This window comes from Scyliorhinus canicula, chromosome 2, assembly GCF_902713615.1.
Source record: "Scyliorhinus canicula chromosome 2, sScyCan1.1, whole genome shotgun sequence".
NCBI classification, from domain to species: domain Eukaryota; kingdom Metazoa; phylum Chordata; class Chondrichthyes; order Carcharhiniformes; family Scyliorhinidae; genus Scyliorhinus; species Scyliorhinus canicula.
The window spans coordinates 74,759,386-74,785,472 of NC_052147.1; the positions used below are offsets into that span (position 1 = coordinate 74,759,386).

Here is a 26,087-nt window from a genome sequence, read left to right on the forward strand (position 1 = left end):
TCCTGCCCCTTAATTTTAAACTGTCCCCGAGTTCTAGATTCTCTCTCTCACACTCTCTCTCTCTCTCTCTCTCTCTCTCTCTCGAGAGAGAGAGAGAGAGTAAACGTCCTCTCAGTATCTACCCCGTTAAGCTCCCTTGAACCTTATGGGCTGGATTTGCTGCTGTCGTGATTCTCCCTTGAGCCAGCAGAGCACCCACACCCAGGGATTTCCCGATGGCGTGGGGCTGCCCACTGTGGGAAATCCCATTGGCCGGCTGGTGGGAAGGAGAATCCTACTGCCGACGGGAGCGTGATGCACCAGAAAACTGGTGTGGCAGGACGGAGAATCCCGCCCTATATGTCCTCCCTATCCACCTTAGTCTTAAACAAGATCACCTCCCACTAGGGGAGGGGCTGGTTTAGTACAGTGGGCTAAACACTGGCTTGTAATGCAGAACAATGCAAGCAGCGCGGGTTCAATTCCCGAATCGGCCTTCCCGAACAGATGCCGGAATGTGGCGACTAGGGGCTTTTCACAGTAATTTAATTGAAGCCTACTTGTGACAGTAAGCGATTAATATTATTATTATTATTAGTTCGCTGTGAGCAAAGTTACCCTTTTGCAGAACCCCATACCTACTAGGAATGACGTGTCTGACCTTCATGGAGGGCGCTGGGCTCAGCCCATTTCCAATCGCACTTCCACATAATGTGGAGCATTGTCTGATATTACAATTGGCGAGTACCCAGCCCCCACCACCCCATGGAGTAATGCCTTCCCCACTACAAAATAAGTCTATTCAGGAGTAGACCCGGTGTATGTGAGAGAGGAAAACTCTCTCTCTTTCTTGATGAATAACCCTCCATGGATCCACCCCTCCCATCTGCTCCATGAACACAGCCAATTCCCTGCCATCACAGAAGTCACCAGAGCCCTGGGACTCGACCTGTCCAACTTTGGATCTAATACACAGTTAAAATCTCTCCCCATAATCAACTGCCGTGAGTCCATATCGGGGATGGCCACGGACACCTTTTTGATAAAATCAGCGTTGTCCCAATTTGGTGCCAATATGTTCTCACTGCATTCGTGGGAATTTGCGGACATCTATGGGTGCACTTTCAAGCAGATTCTGCAGGACCGTTCTTGGGTTCCATGTTTCCTGTTGTTGTGGATACCCACAAAGTGACTGGCGGTGTGCAAGATGGCTTCCATGATATCTAGAGCCACGATAGAGAAGCTCCAGGGAATTTTCTAGCACCCATGGGATCCCTGGAGGTTCTTGTAAAGGCTTATGGCATACCGTTCACCAGTTAGGACCTTGCGGTTTTATGAAGAGGAACAGCGTTTGACATAGAACATTACAGTGCAGTACAGGCCCTTCGGCCCTCGATGTTGCGCCGACCTGTGAAACCATCTGAAGCCTATCTGACCTACACTATTCCATTTTCATCCATATGTCTATCCAGTGACCACTTAAATGCCCTTAAAGTTGGCGAGTCTACTACTGTTGCAGGCAGGGCGTTCCACACCCCGACTACTCTCTGAGTAAAGAAACTGCCTCTGACATCTGTCCTATATCTACTACCCCTCAATTTAAAGCTATGTCCCCTCGTGTTGGTCATCACCATCCGAGGAAAGAGACTCTCACTGTCCACCCTATCTAACCCTCTGACTATCTTATATGTCTCTATTAAGTCACCTCTCAGCCTTCTCCTCTCTAACGAAAACAACCTCAAGTCCCTGAGCCTTTCCTTGTAAGACCTTCCCTCCATACCAGGCAACATCCTAGTAAATCTCCTCTGAACCCTTTCCAAAGCTTCCACATCCATCCTATAATGTGGTGACCAGAACTGCACGCAGTACTCCAGGAGCGGCCGCACCAGAGTTATGTACAGCTGCAGCATGACCTTGTGGCTCCGAAACTCAATCCACCTACTGATAAAGGCTAGCACACCATATGCCTTCTTAACAGCCCTATTAACCTGGGTGGCAACTTTCAGGGATTTATGTACCTGGATGCCGAGATCTCTCTGTTCATCAACACTACCAAGAATCTTGCCATTAGCCCAGTACTCTGCATTCCTGTTACTCCTTCCAAAGTGAACCACCTCACACTTTTCCGCATTAAACTCCATCTGCCACCTCTCAGCCCAGCTCTGCAGCTTATCTTTGTCCCTCTGTATCCTATAACATCCTTCAGCACTATCCACAACTCCACCGACCTTAGCGTCATCTGCAAATGTACTAACCCATCCTTCTACACCCTCTTCCAGGTCATTTATAAAAATGACAAACAGCAGTGGCCCCAAAACAGACCCTTGCGGTACACCACTAGTAACTGAACTACAGGATGAACATTTGCCATCAACCACCACCCTCTGTCTTCTTTCAGCTAGCCAATTACTGATCCAAACCGCTAAATCACCTTCAATCCCATACTTCCTTATTTTCTGCAATAGCCTACCATGGGGAACCTTATCAAACGCCTTACTGAAATCTATATACACCACATCAACCGCTTTACCCTCATCCACTTGTTTGGTCACCTTCTCAAAAAACTCAATAAGGTTTGTGAGGCATGACCTACCCTTCACAAAACCGTGTTGACTATCGCTAATCAACTTGTTCTTTTCAAGATGATTATAAACCCTATCTCTTATAACCTTTTCCAACATTTTACACACAACCGACATGATTGGACTGCTCCATACCATCCCTCCTACAATGATTTAGCAGAACAGGTGGTCAAGACCTTCAAGAGGGACGTCCAGTGGTGGTGATGCAGTGAGCGGTCATGTTCATGGCGACTCCTACTTAGCGTTAGCTTTTGGCCCTTGTCACCCAATTTTCAGGTGAAACATCTAAATTAAAAAGTGTGGCCAAATTGGTAATGAACTTCCCCTAGTAGTTGACCAGGCCCAAAAACAACCGGAGCTCCATTGTTTATTGCGCAAACTTATCCTCCACTGGGTGTAAACCATCCCTCTCCACCCTGTAACTGAGACAGGTCACTGCTTTAGCGGGGAACACACACTTGCTCCTCTTCAGCCGGGTGCCGACATGGGAAAACTGCCAGGGCACAGTATTTTGGGCTGAGATGTCCGATAAAGCTCCCATCTGCAACAACCACAGGTTCACGCCGCCTTCAAAAGGTGGGGACAGGACAGGGGGATGCTTACAGTCTGGGAACTGTACACCAACAACCAGGTTAACAAGGCTCGAAGAGCTGACAGAACGATTCCAGCTGACGGGGGTAAAAACTCAGGTACCTACAGCTCAAAAATGTCCTACGAAAAGAAACAAGAACGTACCCATGACCACCACGACAGTCATTGCAAGAGGGTCTGCTGGACACAAATATCTTAGGGAAAGAGAACTGTGGTGACATGTACGGACGACTGCAAAGAGGGGCCAACACCCAACTGGATGAGAGAAGGGAGAAGTGGGAAGAAGACTTGGTGTTTGATTTAGGATGGGGACTCTGGAGCAAAGCACCGCACAGGATCAACTCCCCCTCCAAATGTGCACGGCTGAGCCTAATGCAGCTAAACGTAGTACACAGAGTCCACTTAACCAGAACCTGAATAAGCAGGTTCTTCCTGGAGATGGAGGACAAATGCGAACGGTGCCAAGGAGGCTGGGCCCACCATGCCCACATGTTCTGGTCTTGCTCCAGACTTGCTGGGTACTGGACAGCCTTCTTTGAGGCAATGTCCAATGTGATGGGGGTGAAGGCGAAGCCATGCCTGAGTGTGACAACGTTAAGTTCCAAACAGCAATTTTCTTCAGTCAGGCAGTTCTACAAGCGAGTCTGGAGTTTCTTTTAATTCTCATCGCCAGTTTAGTAACTGAGGAAACAGGTGAAAATTGAACATTATATTTTTTTAACAATATACAAAGTTCTGTGTAGAGCAGCTTGAGGCTCCCAGTATAATCCTTGCTGGGAGGACTAGTATGTCTTGTTCCTGTTTTGAACCAGCTTTTATATCAGTACACAATGAGCCTCTGGTGGGTGGCCTCTGCCCCCTATCTGTGAAACTCGTAATCCACGAGTCCCACGGGGAGATTAATGACGTATACAAATTAGGAACAGGAGTAGGCCACTTCGTCCCTCGAGCTTGTTCCACCATCCTCGCCTACCCCCAATAACCTTTCATACCCCGATTTTCAAGAATCTATCTACCTCTGCCTTAAAAATATTCAAAGACTACTTATACCATCTTTGGAGGAAGAGTTCCAAAAATTCCCAATCCTCAGAGAGAAAAGAAATCCCCATAATTTCTGTCTTAAATGGGTAACCCCTGATTTTTAAACAGTGGCCCCTGGTTCTAAATTCTCCCACAAGATAAAACATCCTTCTCTTATCCACTTTGCCAAATTTCCTCAGGATCATATATGTTTCAATCATGTCACCTCTTGTTCTTCTAAACTCAAGAGATTGCAGATCCTTTGCATCCTCCTTACAACTTCAGTTCATATCTATCTTGTATCACCAGCAAATTTGGCAACAAAACTTTTGGTTCCCCAATCCAAGTAGTTAATGTAGATTTTAAATAGTTGCGGCCTCAGCACTGATCCCTGTCGCTCTCTCATTAGTTATTGCTTGTCAAATGGAAAATGACCCATTCACCCAATTGTGTTCCTGTGAGTTAACTAATCCTCTATCCATGCCAATATGTTACCCCAAACACCATGAGCTCTTATCTTGTGCAAAAGCCTTTCATGTGACACTATTTAATGCCTTTTGGAAATCCAAATACTCTACATCTACCTGTTTCCCTTAATCTACCCTGCTTGCTACATCCTCAAAGAGTTCTAAGAAATTTGTTGAACACAACTTCCTTTTCATAAAACCAAGTTTTTAAAAATAAATTTAGAGTACCCAATTCTTTTTTTCCAATTAAGGGGCAATTTCACGTGGCCAATCCACCTAACCTGCACATCTTTGGGTTGTAGGGGTAAGACCCACGCAAACATGGGGAGAATGTACAAACTCCACACAACAGTGACCCGGAGCCGGGGTCGAACCCGGGTCCTCGGCGCCGTAGGCAGCAGTGCTAACCACTGCACCACCGTGCCACCCATTAAAGCCATGTTGATTCTGCCTGATTTTATCATGATGTTCTAAATGTCCTGCTACAACTTCATTATTAATTGATTTAAGCATTTTCCCAATGACAGATAGGCAGTTTCCTCTCTCCCTCTTTTCTTGAATAGAAAGATTACATTTACAGTTTTCCAATCTGCTGGGAGTGTTCTAAAATATAGGGCATTTTGGAAGATTGCAACCACTGCAGTCACTATCACTGCAGCCACTTCTTTTAAGATTCCAGGATGTAGGCTATCGGGTCCAGAGGTCTTGTCAGCCTTTAATCCATTAGTTTTACTCCTACTTGATTATTTGAAGTCACACGCCCACCCCGACCTTTGCCTCTTGACTTTCTACTATTCCGGGATATTTTTTGCATCTTCTACTGTGAAGACAGTAAGAAAATAGTTGTTCAAAATATCTGTCATTTTATCTCTTCCCATTATTATTTTATTTTCCCAGTCTCGTCCTCCAAGAAACCAATCCTTACTTTAGCTACACTTTTCTTCCTCCCATCCATACTTGTAGAAGTTTTTATTATCTGTTTTATATTTCTTGTCAGTTCACACTTATCGTCTAATTTCTTCCTCTTTATAATTTTTGCAGCCATCCTTTGCTGATTTCTAAAATGTATGTGCCAGAACTAATCTTCACAGCATTGTGCACCTTTTCTCTCAATTTGATACCATTCTTAACTTCCTTAATTAGCCATGGATAATGCATCCTTCGCAGTCAATGAGATATATATTCGAGAGTTACAAAATATCTCCTTAAATATCTGCCACTGCTTCTTTACATTCTTACATTTTAACTTACTTCCCCAGTCCTTGCACAAGATTATAACAAGTGTAGATAAAGTAGACAAAGTAAAGCTGTTCCCATCAACTGAAGAAACAAGCTACCAAGGGACAGAGATTTAAGGTTTTGGGCAAGAGATACAGGGGGTTTAAGCAACAAGTGGCAATGACCTGGAACTCGCTGGATGAGGGTGGTGGAAGGTAGAGACAATGAATGATTTTAGAAATAAACTGAATAGGCAGTTGAGGAAAATACACTTACAGGGTGGGGAACTAGAACATTGGAATGGGACTGACTGAATTGCTGTACGGAGAGCCTGCGTGGTTTTGATGGGCAAAGTGGCCTCCTTCTGTGCTGTAATAACTAGGACATGTGAATCTGCTCTATTAAATCGCCAGAATAATTTTTTGCGGCCCTTTTTGAGGTTAGAAATACAACATCACTTGACAGTCTGCATAGGATTACCAATGTATGGACTTCCGGTGACGGCGGGCGGTAGACAGCCGCACATTGGAGGGCTCCCGCTCAGGAACGGCATTTTCAGGGTCCAACGCCCGGTCCCAGGGGTAACAGAGGCGGCAAAAGCCGGGAGAAGGCACAGTGAAGGGGGATGTCAAAAACAAGTAAAAAAACGGCCGTGAAAAAAGCAGCTGAAAGTCCATCGGGGAGTGGAAAGGTCACCGTGGGGACAGCACGAAAAATGGAGGCTGGGGCACCAGGGGAGGCCGCATTGCCCACGGCTGAAGAAATTACTAAGATGATGGCCGCGGAACTCGAAAGGCAGATCACAAAACACATAGAGGCGATGAGGAAGGAGATGGGGGCATTATTGAAAGTGCTGGTGGAGGAGGCTATTGCCCCGGTGAGGGTGACGGTATTGAGCGCAGTGGCGGAGGTACGGGAGCAAGGCGAGGCGCTGAAGGAAGTGGAAGAGACATATTGCAGCACAGAGATCAACTTACCGCGATGGGGAAGGAGATGCGGGAGGTGATAGAGATCAACAAGGGTCTGCGAGCCAAAATGGACGACTTGGAAAACAAATCCAGGTGACAGAATCTGAGGATTTTGGGTGAAGCTATTGGGGGAGGGTGATGATCACTCCCGATATGAACTGGATCGGGCTCATCGGACCAAAGGAGAGTGAGCCGCCAAGAGTAGTGACTCTGTTTTTTCATAGGTACAGTGTGAAGAAGAAGGTCCTGTGCTGGGCAAAGCAGAAGCAGGTGGTGCAGTGGGCTGGAACTGGTATACGCATATATCAGGACTTTACGGTGGAGCTGGCAAGGAGGCGGGCTGCCTTCAGCCAGGTGAAGAAGGCACTGTACATCAGTAAGGTGCGGTGCGGCATAGTATACCCAGCTAAGTTGAGGGTGACCGACAAATCCAAGGACTTTTATTTCGGGACAGCGGAAGCAGCGGAGGAGTTTGCGAAGGCAGAAGGACTGTGGCTGAATTGAGAAGTGGTCATGTACCGATGTAGCCTCATGCGGCTGTATTTTTTAACTGCAGTGGGTGTATGTGCTAAATGAGCCAATGTCGTATATACTTGGACAAGGAAAGAGATGGGACTTTTACTTGCAATGATGGTTCTTTGGAGCTTGGATGTGTATGCGGGCCTTGTGTGCTAAAGGGGATTTCTTGGTTTTCCTGGGGCCGGGCAAGGGAGAAAGAGACCCGGGCAGGTGCCTCCACGCTGGCTGATTTAAGCCGGCCAGTGAAAGGGAGTGAGGTGGGGGAAGGGGCTGCGGCCATCGGAGCCTGGCAGAACAGGGTCCTAGGGGTCTAGCCGGGGTGGAAAGATGGGGGGAAGGAACAGAGGTTGGGGGGAGGAGTTTTGTAAGAGGAATTGGAGGGGAGGAGTAGGGGAGGGGGTATCATCTACGGTACTCTTTCAGGGATTGGATGGCACTGAATGTTAGGGGGAGGGGGTTTGGGAGGGACTCTGGAGGTAAATGGTGACCATAGGCGATTCCTAATTCCTTTTTCTTTTATTTCTCCTTTGTTTGTCCCACCGTGGGAGGGTTTGTTTTATTTGATGCTTATATTGTCAGGTGGGTCGTTGCTTGGGGTGGTGGGAGGATGGGATTGTTGTTGTTGATGAGGAAATTGACTTTGTATTTGTTACCGTTTACTGCTTGTGGGTGGGGTGTAAATTCTGGAGAAAATGTGAAAATGGAGAATAAAAATATTTTACAGGATTACCAATGTATTCACTAATACTAAAGGCAGAAATGGACAAATGAAAGTCAGTGTTGATTTATAAAACACATTCCACTAAATGTACTTCTGACCCTGTATGTAAAATTAAAATATAAAAATACTCATGTACCAATTTCTGTAGTATTATTTGAGGTGCTGTTACCAAGATATTTACAAAACAGCTTTCCTTTACCCAGCATCTTTAAGGTAGAAGAATCATTATGAAGCTTTGAGCCATGGAAGGATAAAAACAAGAAGTGATCAAAAGCCTGGTCAAAGAAATCAAAGTGGATCGTGAAGGAGGTTGAATGGCAGAGGTTGAGCGACTCGAGAACAGTTTCTTCCCGGCTGCTATCAGACTTTTGAATGGACCTACCTCGTATTAAGCTGATCTTTTCTCTACACTCTAGCTATTACTGTAAGATTCCATTCTGCAGTCTCTCCTTCCTTCCCTATGTACGGTGTGTGTTGTCTGTATAGCATGCAAGAAACATTTGTTATTGGCCAGGGTTTAGAAAACTCCAAAGTATATTATGGAGTTCACCTGACCTATAACTGTTTATTGATTTTGGCTATAATGAGCACAAGAGCCTGACTTTCAGGTGTTATTCAACAGAGTTCTTTAGCGCTTTTAATCAAAAAACAAGCTTTATTCTACAAATTTAATTAACATTTTTATGAATCCACAATTATAAACTCACACAGTAAGAATTTGTATCAACTACACACATAAAGACCCCACACAGCTACAGTAATCTATGTATAACCCTTAATGAATCCCCCCTTAACTGTTCCAATTCATAACAAAATCCAAGTAAAATCAGAACCCCTTTTCAAAGGTGTGGGCCAGCACACGGCACTCTTACTGGTATAAGACTTGTTAGTGATAGTCTGTTCCCCTTTTCAAACAACAGGTTTGAATTCCTTCCAGAAAACAATTATCTCTTTCAAGTTACCAAGGAGTCTGAAAACAGCTTTTAAAATGAAGATAGAGAGAGACACTTCTTTCAACCTGTGCAGTTCAAAACCAGTCTAAACTCAAAACGAAAGTAAAACTCAGAGCCACAGTCTAGCTCCACCCACATAATGACATCACTGAAGCCATGTGATAAGACAAAAACATTTCTTAAAGGAACATTCCCATGACACAATACTTTTCACTATATACTAATACATGCGACAATAATAATCAAATCAAATCAAATAGGTTTAGGGAAGAATTCCAGAGGAAGAAAGAGAGGTTGAGAAATATCGAGGCACCAAAGGTGGTGCAAAAGAAGGAGGGAAGCATATGAGCTAAGGTTTAAACAAGAGAAAATTTTATTTTGAGGGTGTTTTGTAGATAAGCAGAAATGACACAGAGTGAATCAGATACGGATAAGAATGCCAAGTTTGATAAAATTAGTAAGCATTTAGGGGCAGCAGGGTGGTGCAGTGCTGCCTCACGGCACTGAGGACCCGGGTTTGATCCCGGCCCTGGGTCACTGCCTGTGTGGAGTTTGCATATTCTTCCTGTGCCTGAGTGAGTCTCACCCCCACAACCCAAAAAGATGTGCAGGATAGGTGGATTGGCCGTGCTAAATTGCCCCTTAATTGGGAAAAAAATAATTGCGTACTCTAATTTTAAAAAAACATTAATAAGCAAGGCTGCTTTGGATCCATAGTGATGCAATTATTCCACGATGCTCAGTTTCAACTGTTCCTACTGAAGTAGAAGAGAAAAATGGTAAGTAAATGGAGAAGTGTGAGTTAACCACGGTAGGATCAGATAAGGAGGGATTGAATGTCTCCCCTCTTTTTCTTCTCCTCACTTGACCACAACAGATTTTTACTTAAGAACTGATGTACTTACTATTTGAGGGTGCAATTGTTCATGTGCTGGGACCATAAAATACTTGAGGGTGATTCTCCGATCCCTGACGCCGAAATCGCATTTGGCAACGAGTGGAGAATCCCCGAAGATGACGAAATCGGGGACACGCAGCTTTCACGATGCTCCATGCACTGAAACGCGGCGTACTCACAGAATACGGCATACGCCGTATCCACGGCCTCAGGCCATTGCCTGAGGCCTGCCCCGCGGTGAAACATCCCTGACCGGCCGAGTCCCAACGGCGTGGGTCGTGTGTGGTCTCACCTGTCGGGAACTCAGTGTGGCGGCTGCACTCAGTCCAGCGCTGCCACAGTCAGGGGAGGGCTGATCCACGGGCAGGCGGGCATTATTCGGGCTGGGGGCACCGTGGGGGGGGCGGTCCGGGGCGTGCGAGCTGGCTGAAGGGGGGGGGGACTATTTTTGCGACCAGGTCTGCGGGCTGTGTCCACCATGAAGCACAGCGTGGCCGCTGCAGGCTGCCGGCGTGCGCATACGCGGCCATGGACCCGGCAATGCTCTGGGCTGTATCAGCAGCTAGAGCTGGGAGCTCTACGCTGCCTGGCTGCTAGCCCCCAGCCCCCCGGAACAGGTAATCGGTGGCCGTTTTGCGCCAGTTTTCCTGGCGTAAAACACCGGCGTTTTCATGCCGGCATGGGGACTTAGTCTCCCAAACGGAGAATCCAGCCCTTGATCAGACAAGTTTTCTTGCGTTTTTAAAAAAACACGATTGTTTTTATTGGCCTCAACTCGTTCTGAGTAAAATAATAATTATAAAATTTTTTCAACTTTCACACAGACTCAAATTTAACTCACTCACACACAGATTAGAGAAAGACGGATTAAGTAATTTAGAGTCCTATAAAATTAAAGGATGATGCAATTCTTGAAGGTGGATGATTTGGTTGGCTTCAGGCTGAATTTAGTCATCCTGCGTCTTTCAGCCACAAGACTGTTTAAAGTTGTAGCGAGATGATTTACCTGTTCTTCTGGAGATAGCAGCACTGGGTTGAGTTCATTTTAAAGTTTCTGTCTGTGACACCTGAATAGTCAAAATCATGAGACAGTATTCCAAGACTTGCAAATTGAATGGAAAGGGAAAAAGGAACTCAGTGGCACTGTGGTTAGAGGAGAAAGACTTCCATCGAAAATAATTGGCTGACCTGCAGCTCCGGATCAGTGAGCTGGAGAGTGGTGCTGACCGTACAATATCCTTGCTGCACCAGCACAACTACTTTTGTTCCACTGCTAACACTGCTGCTGCCAAGGCAGAGGAGTTCAAAGAAAAACTTGCCAAATGCAAGCAGAAAAATTATTTGCTTAAATTTGAATTATGGGTCGCTAATATTAAAGAATATTGTTTGTATTTGTTTATGGAACGCATGTGTTGCTGCTTAGGCCAGCATTTATAATACATCCCTAACTGCCCTCGAGAAGGTGGTGGTGAGCTTCCTCCTTGAACCGCTGCAGTTCCTGAATTGTAGTTCCACTCACAGTGCATAGGGAGGGAGTTCCAGCATTTTGACCCATCAACAGTGGAGGGAAGGCAATATATTTCAAAGTCAGGATAGTGAGTGACTTTGAGGGCATGGTTCAGTTGCTGGTGTTCCCAGGTATCTGTTGCGCTGGTCCTTCTGGATGATAGCAGTCATGGGTTTGGCCTTCAGCCATTTCTTGATACAAAAGAACAAAGAACATTACAGCACAGGAACAGGCCCTTTGGCCCTCGCAGCCTGCGCTGATCCAGATCCTTTATCTAAATCTGTTGCCTATTTTCCAAGGATCTACTTCTCTCTGTTCCCCGCCCGACTCTCTGATATCATGTGCAGTGAATTGAATTGGCTGAAAACTGACATCGGTGATGCTTGGGACCTCTAGAGGAGAACGAGATGGATCATCCACTGGCACGTCTGGCTGAAGATCGTTGTGAATGCTTCAGCCTTATCTATGCATTGGGCTCCTCCATCATTGAGGATGGGGATATGTGTGGAGCCTCCTCTTCCAGTGAGTTGTTTAATTGCCCACCATCATTCACTGCTGGATGTGGAGTACTAATTCCATGAACAAATTAAAAATATCCCCCCATGCAAAAATATGCCTCACAAACAACCCTTATGCCCATCATGCCCCCCATGCCAAGCTATGACATTTCCACGCCCGTTCAAAAATTCAACAGGCTAATGGATTCATGGGTTCTCAGCCAAGCCTCGTTTGCATTATTCACTGAGGGCCCAGTCATCCATTTAACTTTGAAACATCACAGCCTCAGGGAAAACACTGTTTTTTTTCATAAATTTAGTGTACCCAATTAATTTTTTTCCAATTAAGGGGCAATTTAGTGTGTTCAGTCCACCTACTCTGCACATGTTTGGGTTGTGGGGGCGAAACCCACGCAAACACGGGGAGAATGTGCAAACTCCACACGGACAGTGACCCAGAGCCGGGATGGAACCTGGGACCTCAGCGCCGTGAGGCAACAGGGCTAACCGACTGCGCCACCGTGCTGCCCCGGGAAAACACTGTTTAACTGACAACTCTGACTCTGATCTATGCAGTAAATTTGACAATGCTTATTTACACAAGATAAAGAGGTTTCAAGTGCTTGCAGTTTCAGCTATTGGAAGAAGGAAATGAAGGCACTGTTGCTAAGTTTGCAGATGATATACAAAGATCTGTAGAGGGACATGTCGTTTTGAGGAAGCAGGCGGGCTGCATAAGGACTTGGACAGGCGAGGAGAGTGGGCAAAGACGTGGTAGATGGAATACAATGTGGAAAAGTGTGAGGTTATGCACTTTGGAAGGAGAAATGGAGGCATAGACTATTTTCTAAATGGAGAATTGCTCAGGAAATCAGAGCACAAAGGGACTTGGGAGTCCTTGTTCATGTTAAGGTTAATGTGCAGGTTCAGTTGGCAGTTAGGAAGGCAAATGCAATGGGCGAAATTCTCCCCCCCCCACGACTGGTGGGAGAATAGCGGGAGGGCCTTCCCGACTTTTTTGACGCCCTCCCGCTATTCTCCCCCCCCCCGCCGAAATCCCGACACGAATCGCTGCCGCCGTTTTTTTACGGCCGGCAGCGATTCACAGCTGTTAGAAGGGCCGAAGTCCCAGCCCTTTACGACCTTTTTACGAACGACAAACACACCTGGTCCTGCCGTTCGTAAAAACGTCGTGACCACCTGGAAAAAATAACCATGGCACCGATTGGCACGGCAGTACCACGGCCGTGCCAAGGGTGCCATGGGCCCGCGATCGGTGGGCACCGATCGCGGGCAGCGGGCCCGATGCCCGCGCACTATTTGTCCTTCCGCCGCCCCGCAGTATCAATACGCGGGGCGGCTGAGGGGCAACCCGGACCGCGCATGCGCGGGTTTCGCGCAAAAACGCGATGACGTCATCCGCGCATGCGCGGGTGGAGTCTTCCCACCTGCGCATGCGCGGCTGACGTCATATGACGCGTCAGCTGGCGCTAAGTCCGACAAGCGGGCTTAACGATTTTCGTTAAGCCCGACTTGTCGGAGCCTCCGACGTCGGGCTGCTAGCCCCGACGGGGGACCAGAATCGGTCCCCCGTCGGGAAGGGGCGCGATGCCGTAAAACCCGCCCGGGTTTTACGGCAGTTTGACGATTTCTCCCGTTTTGGGAGAATTTCGCCCAATGTTAGCCCTTTGAAAGAGCACCCCTTTTAAGCCCACACTTGCAATCTATCTCTGTAACCCCAGCCTTTTTTTGGACACGAAGGGCAATTTTAGCATGGCCAATCCACCTAACCTGCACATCTTTGGACTGTGAGATGAAACAGAAGCACCTGGAGGAAACCCACACAGACAAGGAGAGAACATGCAGACTCCGCACAGACAGTGACCCAAGCCAGGAATCGAACCTGGGACTCTGGAGCTGTGAAGCAACTGTGCTACCATGCTGCCCAAGTATGTTGGGTTGGGACTATGCTTTAGTCGCTGGCCATCCATGTAGATATGCAATTATTTTTTGTCACTGGCATTGTGAAGTTATTATGGTGGGTTAGTCTGAAAGTTTAAAAGTATTAATTTGCTGTTGTATGATTCTGCCTTTGGATGAGCATCAAATCAGATTTTGTGTACTAGTTCAGCATTTCTCTGACCTTGAACATGTCAAGACCAGACAATAGACAATTGTACAGGGAGGCAGTGGCATTGTCGCTGGACTAGTAATTCAGAGACCCAGGTTAATAATGCTCTGGGGAGCTGGGTTCAAATCCCACCGTGGCAGATGGTAAAATTTGAATTCAATAAGATAAATCTGGAATTCAAAGTCTAATCATAACCATGAATCCATTGCCTCCTCAAGTTACGAAAGTATGTTTGTGTGATATTTAAATGGAGAGAGACTGCATGTTGCTGCAGAATGGAATAATTTCTCCCTCCATGTACCCGAACAGGCGCCGGAGTGTGGAGACAAGGGGATTTTCACAGTAACTTCATTGCGGTGTTACTGTATGCCTACTTGTGACAGTAATAAAGATGACTATTATAATTCATGGAACACCACCGTCCTTGGCCTCCTCCAACTGAGGAACCATCAATGCCACATCGCCCTGTGACACAGGGTGCCCCTCTAAGGGCACAAATTCTGCAGACTGCGGAAGAGCCCCATGACAAGGATGGAAAGTACAGGCTCACCCACGAGAAGCAGAGACAAGGGAGAAAGCAGCATTGCCATGGTGTGTAGAAACAATGACAATAGAGGGCGGCATGTGGCGCAGTGGTTAGCACTGGGACTGCAGCATTGGGGATCCTGGTTTGAATCCCAGGTTCAGATTTGCACATTCTCCCCATATCTGCGTGGGTTTCACCCCCACAACCCAAAGATAGAATATGGAACATAGAACAGTACAGCACAGAACAGGCCCTTCGGCCCTCGATGTTGTGCCGAGCAATGATCACCCTACTCAAACCCACGTATCCACCCTATACCCGTAACCCAACAACCCCCCCCCCCCCCCCTTAACCTTACTTTTTAGGACACTACGGGCAATTTAGCATGGCCAATCCACCTAACCCGCACATCTTTGGACTGTGGGAGGAAACCGGAGCACCCGGAGGAAACCCACGCACACACGGGGAGGACGTGCAGACTCCGCACAGACAGTGACCCAGCCGGGAATCGAACCTGGGACCCTGGAGCTGTGAAGCATTTATGCTAACCACCATGCTACCGTGCTGGTTAGGTGGATTGGCCACGCTAAATTGCCCTTAATTTAAAAAAAAACATAATTGGGTACTCTAAATTTAAAAAAAACAATGAGAAGCCAATGGTTTGTTCAATGTAGACAGTTTTGGTTGTAGTATTTCTCAGTTTCAGCGGCTGTGCACCAGATGGACATCAGCAGCAAGCCCTTCAAGGGATACCCGGCATTCTCCAGCAGCCACTCGGAGAGTCGTCCACTGCCCTGATAGCACATTGAGTTACCAACTGTGAGATGCCATCTAGGTCCTCAACTGATCCCTGGAATGATCCAGTTGGATAGAAATTCAGTGCTACGGCGTCCTTGATGGCTGCAGGCAGGGGACTGTGACACTGTCTGCGAAACATCGGTCATTCTGTACCAGAGCACAAATATCTGAGACCAATAACAAAGTCTCCTATGGAACTGGCACTCTGTCATTTGAAGGTAACTGATGGTTTGCCAGTGCATCAGATGTCATGGGTAGCACCCTCTTTTCCCTGCAGCCCCTCGCTGTGCTCCTCTGACCTCTTCTTGACCAGGAGGATGCTTGTGCTAAAGCTCCTCCATGCTACTCTGTCCAATGTCAGTATACCTTACTCCCATGTCAACTCCCTTACCTATTACTCATTGATTCATCAGCGTTTCCTTGATGCCCAAATAATGCCAGCAGCTACATGCCATTCCTCTGATGCCCAAATAATGCCAGCAGCTACATGCCATTCTCAAAACGTCCAACCACTCACTATGAAGATAAACATGCCTCTCAACACCAACAGTGGCAGTTCTGCGTCACTAGGTGAGCAGCTGAGTTTATATCCTGTCTCTCATAACTGTTGACCATTAGCACTCATGGCTCCTGCTGTGTTTAGAACAACTGCTCCCTAATGTGCCCCAGACCTTCCATTTTGCCCATACCACAAGACTGACAATTTATAACTGCTGCTCCAAATGCTGTTAATAAACTCCAAAACAAAGCTTAACAATCTGTTAATTGGAGGTGTGCAGGCTACCAGCTCCTGCTCTCCCTTTGAAAGTCACAGTGCCTTCCAGAGGCATTGGGATCCAGAGATTTTTAAACCATCCCGGCACCTGATCTCATTGTCACAGGCTTTTGTGAACCCAGCCCATGGTGGCAGAGGAAATGTAAATACAAGTCTATGTATTAACATGGATAGAAAGGTAGCCGCAGACAGTAAACATAGGGCGCACATTAATGGCCTTGTCGCGCCTAGCTTGGTGACGCATCGAGGCCATTTATTTTCTTCTGAGATTCGCGACACTCAAATGTCTTGCGGGATTTTACAGAATTTCGGGAATGTCGCGATCTGGATCTCTGCTTTGCTGGGCTCATTTAAATATGTCTGCGCCGTATTCTCCCGGGGCCTGGAACTAATGGGCACACCTTGGAGACCTCGCCAGGACGCGGTTTAACACCGGGGGGGGGGGCATTACAGACCCGTGGTTGGTCAGGCTCTGGGCAGGGTGCAACCCTGGCTCTCCACCTGGCACCTTGGCCTGTCAGCCTGGCAGGGGGCACTTGACTCTTGTTTTCAGTTTGTTTATTAAATATATACATGCACATTCATAGGGCGCGATTCTCTGCTCCCCACGCGGCCTGGGAGAATCACGGGAGGGCCCCCTGACATTTTGTACGCCCCCCTGGCGCCCCCCGCATTTCTCCCCCGCCCCTTCCTCGGAAAAATCACGGCGAACAGCGATTCTCCGAGCCCGATGGGCCGAGCGGCCAGCCCTTCACGCCCGTTTCACGACGGCGGGAAACACACCTTTTCGACGCATTCGTGAAACGGGCGCCAGATGCCCATTTGGGGCATCTAGGGACCCAATTGGGACGGGAGCACCACGACTGTGCTCGGGAGGGGACAGGCCCGCGATCGGTGCCCATCGATCATCGGGCCAGCATCCAAAACGGACGGACTCTTTCCCATCCGCCGCCCGGCAAGATCAAGCCGCCACGTCTTGCTAGGTGGCTGAGGAGAAAGACGGCCACCGCGCATGCGCGGGTTCATGCTGTCTGCGCGATGAAGTCATCCGCGCATGCGCGAGTTGGAACCAGCAACCTGCGCATACGCGGATGAGTTCACATTCTCGGCGTGACGAGTTCGCTGCCGAGAAAGACGGAAGCCCGCTCCTAGCCCCCCCGGGTGGGGGTGAATTAGGTGCGGGGAGCGGGCTCCGAGGTCATCGTGAACCTCGGCCGAGTTCACAACGGCCTTCACGAATTCGGCCCCCTGCGGAGAATTCTGCCCATAGGATTTGAACCTGGACATGTGGAGTTCTCAAAAATTGCTGACAACAACAATGTAGGGCCTTTGGGGAACAGGGAACTTAAAAAAAATTCAATTTTGGGTGAGAGCTACATTGTTCATCCCACTTAATTTTATAGATAGTACACATGGCAGCCACAACATACTTATTCTGGGGGGGGCCGGTATTTAGACAAGTAGGTGAAATGCTGATCAAGCAGACTGCTTTGATAATAATAATAATCTTTATTGTCACAAGTAGGCTTACGTTGCAATGAAGTTACTGTGAAAAGCCCTAGTCGCCACATTCCAGCGCCTGTTCGGATGTACAAGGAGAATTCAGAACGTCCAAATTACCTAATAGCATGTCTTCCGAGACTAGTGGGAGGAAACCGGAGCAGCTGGAGGAAACCCATGCAGACACAGGGAGACACAATCAGTGACCCAGCTTGGAATCGAACCTGGGACCGTGGCGCTGAGAAGCCACAGTGCTAACCACTGTGCTGCCGTGCTGCCCAATTTCTGAATGCTTTTCTTGAATACTGTTGCCCTTGGACTTTTCCAGACGAGTGGAGAGTCCAAAAGCACATTCCTGACTTATATTGTGAAAAGAGAGATGGGAGGGGAACTATTGTAGCTGCTCCTGTTGAATTTTCTGCCAATTGTAATCCTTAGGGTGATAGGAGACTGGTGGTAATACAACTAAATGTCAAGGGAGGTGATTAGCCTTTCAGACTTGTTGGAGTTGACTGCTGTGTGACCCTTGTGTGGCACAAATGTTGTTTGTGATTGATTTTACAACATACATTCATAAAATGTTCCACTGTGTGAGGAACTGTGAATGAAACTGATCACTGCATTCATCAAGTCCTCACAAAGTTGGCAGACCATTCACACAGACTTGTCAGAAGCAGACTGACATAACCAGGTTTGGAGAACACACCTACTGGCCAATATCCCAGGCTTCTCCATCATTCTCTATCCTAAGCAGGTCGGATCCATCAGAGAATGCCCCTGGGAAGACCCGATGAAGTTTTGTGGTTTAGGTCAAGTAAGAATAAGAAAATCCTCCAGATAGATACCACTAATCACCCTCGCTCAACTGATGAATCAGTACATCTGCATGTTGAACAGAATTTGAAGAAACACCGAGTACCTCAGTGGAACGAAAATATCACTACTGAAAAAGCTGTCTGTGTCCTCAAGGACGTATCAGCCAGATTGAGCCTCATCCTTGACCTCTCTCTTACCATTCAAGGTGTCTTAGATGCATCTGTATATGACATAATTAGTAGAAGGGATCACTGCACAGTTTTCATGGAGATCAAGTCCAAAAATGCGATGAGGCCTGACATTGGGCACAGGGATCACAAGTCACAATTACCCCCAGTCTGGTCCCATTGTGGTAGACAAGGCGCAAACCTCATGTTGCCTATTGATACAAAGGATTTCAGTGTCCAGCCCAGCACAAAATACACTACTGACTACCTACATGCTCTTCAGGGGGTCCAAATATGTGCAAGGCTACCGTGACATATGTCTTTAAGACAGCCTGCCCTCCTCTTACAGGGTAGTTACACTCACGCAACAGAAGCTGCAACAACTGTCTCTGGAAAGCTTGACTAGCTGAAGCACAGTAAATGAACAAGGTCAGTAAGAGGGCTCCCAGCTTTTAGGATGCAGGGCTAAGTGATAGAGGAAAGGAGAGATGTTGGGCGGGATTCTCCCATCTGAAGGCAGAGTGTTGATGCTGTCATATAAACTGGAGAGTTTAACAATGGCGTCATCGGACCGCTATGTGTAGCGATCCTCTGCGTTACAGGAGGCCAGTACGGCACTGGAGCAACCCATGCCGCTCCAGCTGCCAATACCGGTGTCAAATGGACGCCGCGAGTCTGCGTATGAACGCTGCGACCTGTGCGAATGTGTGCATGCGCGGTAGCTCTCTTCTCCGCGCCGGCCCCGATGCAACATGGCGTAGGGCTACAGGGGTCAGCACGGGGCAAAAGAGGCCCACACCAGGAGAGGCTGGCCTGCCGATCGGTAGGTCCCGATCGCGGGCCAGGCCACGGTGGAGGCCTCCTGGGGTCAGACACCCCCCCCCAACAAGGCCGCCCCAGACAGGATGGATGCCAAAGTCCCACCGGGTAAGACCACATGTGAACGGCGCCGTCGGGACCCGGGCTTTTTTGGGCGGCCACTCGGCCTATCCCGGGCGGAGAATCGCCGTGGGGGGGCCCGCGTAGAACAGCCATGCCATCCGCGCCTGGCCTGATGAATCTCCGGCCCGGTGTGGGCTAAGAGAATCCCGCCCGTCATGTTTTCACATTGGTACAGAGGTGCCGGGAAACTCTGGTAAGAGAATGGGAGCAGGTGGCCAGGGTGGTCAATATCCAGATTCTGGCCCTACAAACTTGGCAGCAGAGCCAGAAAAAGTTCAATAATCTCATACAAGTGGTCAAGATTAGTGAACGCATCTTCAAATGACATCTCCCCCAACACACCACCAACCTCTCACAAAGCTTAGGGTTTCGAGCTAGTTTCTTGGTACTCTTATGGACAATGACCTGTTCATGTAGACATTCTTCGTGTGTGAGCCTGGAACATTAATGCTCGACAACAAAGCAGAAGCATGTATTGCCTTTGCCGAGTTCCATCTATGCTTTCCACTGTATACTAAACAGGATCAAGAACCTTAGCTGGTGAAGGCTTGAATGCACTTCTGAATTTTTTCTCTCCTGTTTCTCCCTTATACTACAAATCTACCATTATATATGTTCGCCCTTTCTCCTCACTATAACCTAGCTGTATTGAACTCAAAACTTATGACACCATCTCCAATTCTTTCACAGAGCCTTAAAACCACAAATCACAATGTTAACATAGGTTGGCTTGTCCTCTTTCCTCCTGTTCTCAATTTTGGCTATCTTTTCCCTTTAGTTAAGTTTTAATAATGGAAATAAAATCCAATAAAGCTGTTGGTCTCCTTTCCTCATTGGCACTATCAGTACTGAGTGTTCCATTTTACAAGTTATTCAATAACCCTGCTTCAAGAGATTTACTTTGTTCTAGTCGACCTCAAGATGATAAACTTAAAAGTAATTAAAATGAACACTAATAAATCTACGTTCACAGTCATCAGGAGTAACATCGCAAACTTTTACAGCGTGGAACGTGCCATCAACTGCCAGACTGCAATTTATAGCCTTAACAACTCAAGGCAAGAACAGTAAGTTAATGCCTGTGAATCAAAGCAAAGCTATTAATATCAGTTGTTAAGATGTGTAGCCCAGATGATTGAATGCTCAATCCACCTCAGGCAGTCAAGTGCAATACTGCTGGACTTAACAGGAAAGCCATATTTTTTTATTTGAAGTAATTAAAAGTCAAATAAAGGTGGTAATTTCAATTTAATGGGATCTTGGTGATTGCACTATGAACAAATGTCAAATAAGTTCATAATAATTACTTAATATCTTAAAATTTTAAAGTGCACAAGACTGCTTATTCCAATCCAACATACTGTAGCAACTGGATACAAAACGCAAAGTATCTGAATACGGTTTTACCACATCTTATTATCTTGCACTAATTCGTATTCTTCAAATGTCTCTATTTCTAAACTCATTAAAACCATTTAAGAAACATGAGTTACAGAGAGGAAAAGAGAATACCACAATTTGCGGTAATATTTTACCAATGACTTGAAAAACAATGCAGATAAATTACTTTTGTATTATCGTAGTAGTAGATAAAGTGGCTATTAAAGATAATATTCTTTCATTATTGCATATAGTACTAATTTGAGGTCATTTTAGATATTAGACGCTGCCAGTAAAACATAAAAGGACAACAAATATGATCACTCTGAACAAAAAATGTTCAGCCTTGCATCAACCATGTGGTAGTCACTGGGAGAACAATGAACTGGAACAAGCAAAAGGACAAGAAAGGCAGGCACTAAGGGAGTGCATAGATAATTGTATGCAATATGGAATGTTTTCATTCATTTTTTGGTTTAGAATGCTCATTCTGTGATATTTCTTGTGACCAAGCAAATACTTTGATGACCCAGTGACAGAGGAAAGGTAAGCTTTGGGGCTGTTGGTGAATGGACAATTTGGGTGTGGTGTGCATTTGGATGAATTCCTCATGGACAGCCAGGCAAGAAAGGGGCCATGCCTTTCCTCAGCTGCTTGCCATACCATCATGATAGTAGAATCATGCAGCATATGTATACTAGATCATGACGGATCTTGATTTTCACCCTGCTGAGTACTACTGAGCATCCAGTGAGCAACAGCAATGTCTGTTCAATCCTGCGCATCATGGCTTTCAATGTATGCATACTGTACATCAGTCATCAGCTACATGGTCAGTGACCTTTGTTGACAAGTATCTTTTGGTTGTCATGGTGGCTCAAATGCAGTTGGCAGAGCATGATTTTCTGTGTGTGGTCACACACCAGCTGGGCATTGAGGAAGTGGAATCTTTTGTTTCTGATATAGATCAAAGATGACATGTGGTACCCACAAATGAATATGCATGTGGTCAATGGCACACTGCATCATTTGGAAGCCTGCAATCCTAGTAGAATCTTATGCTCACTCCACCTGTTTCTCTCTGACAAGAGATTGAAATGTAATAAGCCATCTTAAAACTGAGAGCGTCAGTGACCTCGCTTATGATTCATTGCATAGCAAACAGTGCAATGTTGCAAATATCTCCAGCTTTAACCTGGAAAGAGCCACACACATAAATGTTCATCACCACAGTCTCTTTCATAGCCACTGACCATGCATGATCCTCGCCATGTTCTGACACTGCAGCTGTTGCTGCAATAGGTGGCAGATTTCAGTGAAAGTGATCTTACTGAAATGCAAATATCTCACATACTGATCGTCGCTGTGGTTCAGGTCAGAATTGCTCCCTGAAAACCGTGGCTGGATTTGGCCTCCTTCTGTGAGCCCATATCTTCCTGCTCCCTCTTCCAGCAGCTTGCCCTGCTCTGTGTAGCTGATTGCATAAAACATGGCCAGGAAGTTTAGAATCGCAGTGTTTTTCTACCTGCTGCCCAAACATCAGTGGCCAACGCATCGTCGCCAGCACTGGCTACCCTGCAGCACTTTAATATTCCCAGGAAGGTTAAGAAGGTTAATCGGCCAGAGGAGGAACTTCCATCTCTGAATATGGATGAAGTCCCATCTCAGGTAACCACTGCCCAATCTGATTTGCAGCAGCAGTTTAGTCCCAGCATCACCAGAAGCTGCATTAGACAGGGTCTAAGTCACAGGGGTCACTGACCAGGTAAGTGTGGGGGTTTCAGGGTGAGGAGGGGAGCTGAGGTCCACTGGAGACAGGAGAACGAGTGAGAGGACAGAGGGAGGGGCCAATTTTTGTGGGCGGCTGGTGCCCGAAGTTGAAAGGAGGCTATTGATGGAGGTGCTCCCCCGCCCCACCTTCCTACCTGTGGCATGTGCAGGGTGACTGACTTTGCAGGCTTCCCACCTGCCCCTGAACTCATCTTGCCAGCCTGAAAATTGAGACTGGGCAGGAATTATTACTTAAGTGGTTATTAATTAGCCACTTAAGGACCTCAATTGTGATAAGGTAGGCTGGAGCAGATTAGCCTTGCTCGGCCCACTGTAAAATTGCAAGGAGATCATTCTGGGAGGGAGCTTGGTGGAAAGGCCAGCCAAGAATTTTTAGGTTCCTTCTCTCAGCCAGCAGGAGAACCTAGAATTCTGCCTCATGTGGTTTTCCCAAGGAACTGGTGCACATGACTGGAAGCAACTATTTTGTGTGGAAACCTTTAAGTTACAAAAGACTTCTTGAAAAATGGAACTACTGATGTAAAATTAACTGACAACCATTCACTTAATTTGCATACACCCATACGGGAACCCACAGCAATATAGCATCGGTTACAACTCACTCCAAAAGTCTGTATGTATGTTTTGTTGCCATTCTGGCCCTCAATGGCACTCAAAACACCCAAACAGTGGTTCTACCTGACCCAATTTTATGTTGTTAGTATTTAAATTCAACTATAAACAAATTTCCGGTTTGTACGGAAACATCTGTTCATGTGCAATATATTTAATAAACTAAGTTGTACTGTTAAATTATTGCACTTTTAAGTTACATTTTTCAATGAAGCATTGTACCTTCTAAACTCCCCACAACCTTCACTGCACCATCATCATGAAATGCTTTCCTCTGTGCTCTACCTCTTTGATACAGTCCATACATTGTTCCATTCCTACTTCTCTCAATGCACTATAGCTCTTGCAGCAACCTATCCTGGCTACATGGTTATCTCCAATGCATCTCCAGCACACAGAAATGTTGCATTTCAGTACTCAATTTTATCTTCTTCCTTGAATGGTCAATTACGTTTTAGTCAACAGTACACAAATTCCAGTGCTAGGTATTTGTCTTCACTTTCAGCACATTGATTTCAAAACCTTTGCCTTCATCTAATTCGTACATGGCCTCAATCTACCTTCTGTTTGCAACCTCCCCCAGTCTCTGTTCACTTACACCTTCTTTCAATTCTTCGGACTCCAGTCCCCTATGCATCCCTCAAAATGGTGACCACCTTCAGCCATGTAATATTGAAATTAAACTTCTGCCTTGCTACATGTCTCTTCACCGACAAAAGCCTCCTTACAATCTTACTCATTTAGCCTTCATTCAGCTTCAGGTTCTTGTCTGATTCTTGTTCTGGTTTGCATTCCTCCTCTTGCTTCTTGAGGCTGGTTTAGCACAGAGCTAAATAGCTGGCTTTGAAAGCAGACCAAGGCAGGCCAGCAGCACGGTTCAATTCTCATACCAGCCTCCCCGAACAGGCGCCGGAATGTGGCAACTAGGGGCTTTTCACAGTAACTTAATTTGAAGCCTACTTGTGACAATAATCGATTTTCATTTCATTTCACTTCATGTTTTCGCTACCTTAAGAGTGCTAGATAAATGTTGGTTGTTCAGGAGTGCAGCTGATAGGTAGTGTGTATGTTTTCTCCATTGGTTGCATTTCATAATTAAAATGCCACACCTTTTAAGATGAGCGTGAGATCAGGTGTAATGCCTGGATCTGGTATGTCTCTCTTGTAGGGACCATGAATTGGCTTCAATTTGAATTGGTTTTTGGAGCAGGCAAGGAGCTGGATTTGGGGTTTTCCCCTGTCCACACTCTGAGCTCTGGCTTTGTAATTCCGATAAAGTAAGAAAAAAAAAGTGGAATTACAGCACTATGAAAATGAGTCTACACATATGCTATTTTGAATAGTGTAATCCACATCTGCTTCTGCATTCCACAGGGAATCCTAGCATAACCAGCACTGGGGGTTAAGGAAAGCAATGTACAAAGCTCAAATGGGCAACGACACCTTGAAGTTTCTCCGGCCGTATTGCATCCGGTGCAAATCTTATTATGCCAAGAGAATTCCGGACGAAGCCCGAAACAGGATTTGCGGGAGGCGCCAAACAGTTTCTGATTGTCCCGGGCCCTCCCAGCAGACATGATTTGGTTCATGTCCTCACTAGGCACGAACTAGATTAACATATTTAAATCCTCATATAAATATGCAGGATTTATTTTCAGCCGGATGTTCTCAGCTCCTGCAATTCTCCTTAATTGAGGTCTCCACAAATGGAAACCAGCTGTGATGACCACACCCGGGTGGCTCAGCGGCTATTTTAGCATCCCTGTGGTTGGGGACACTGCAGGGCAGTGCCAGATTGGAAATGCTGGGGCAAGTACCAAAGGTGAATGGGGAGGGGGCGGGGAGTTTACCAGCAAGAAGGGTGGGAGGTGGTCTTTGGTGATTTTCTGAGATTGGGGCGTCCTTTAAAAATGGCGGTGTGACCTCTGATGAGCCGGACCCGCCACCGTGTTTAGCCACGTCCCTCTCCAAGATGGTGCAAATCAAACCGCCCTCCAAAAAAACTCGAAATGTGGGTGGATTGTGATCCGGATCGCGTTGACCCACCGACGGAAATCGCAACCCGTTTCCAGCCAGAGACCACACTTAGAAAAGTTTAGGGAGAATTACATCCTTTGTATTTATGTAGCATCTTTAATGAGATGAAACATTTCAATGTGCTTCAGAGGGGCCTTATCAAACAAATGTGACACCAAACCATACAAGGTGATTTTAGGGCAGGTAATCAAACACTTGGTCCAAGAGATAGGTTTTAAGGAGCACCTTAAGAAAGGAAAGTTAGGTAGAGGAAAATAAGTTTTGGTTTTGGCAGCTGAAGACATGACCATGGTGCAGCTGGTAAAATCAGGGAAGTGCAAGATGCCAGAGGCAGAGGAGCGCAGGTATCTCAGGGGGTTGAAGGACTGGAGGAAAATAGAGAGATAGGGAATGGACAGGCCATGGAGGGCTTTGAAAACAAGGATGAGAATTTTAAAATCGGGACATTACTTTATCAGGAGCCAGTGTAGGTCAGTGAGCACAGGGGTGATGGATGAATGGGCTTGGTATAAGTTCTGACACAGTCAGCAGATTTTAGAACCTCAGTTTTATTGAGGGTACAGTTTTGGAGACTGGCTAGGAGTGCACTAGAATAGTTATGCCTGGTATTAAGAAAAGCGAGGATGAGGGTTTCGCCAGCAGGTGAACTAAAACATGGGCAAAGGCAGGTGTTGCTACAGAGGTGGTAGTAG

General features: G+C 46.6%; 1 protein-coding gene across 2 annotated transcripts in view; it reads right to left on the reverse strand.

Annotated features, from left to right (window-relative positions):
* Positions 1 to 26,087, reverse strand: part of slc25a21 (solute carrier family 25 member 21) — a 781,061-nt gene that overhangs the window by 247,324 nt on the left and 507,650 nt on the right. The gene's annotated exons all lie outside the window — the stretch shown is intronic.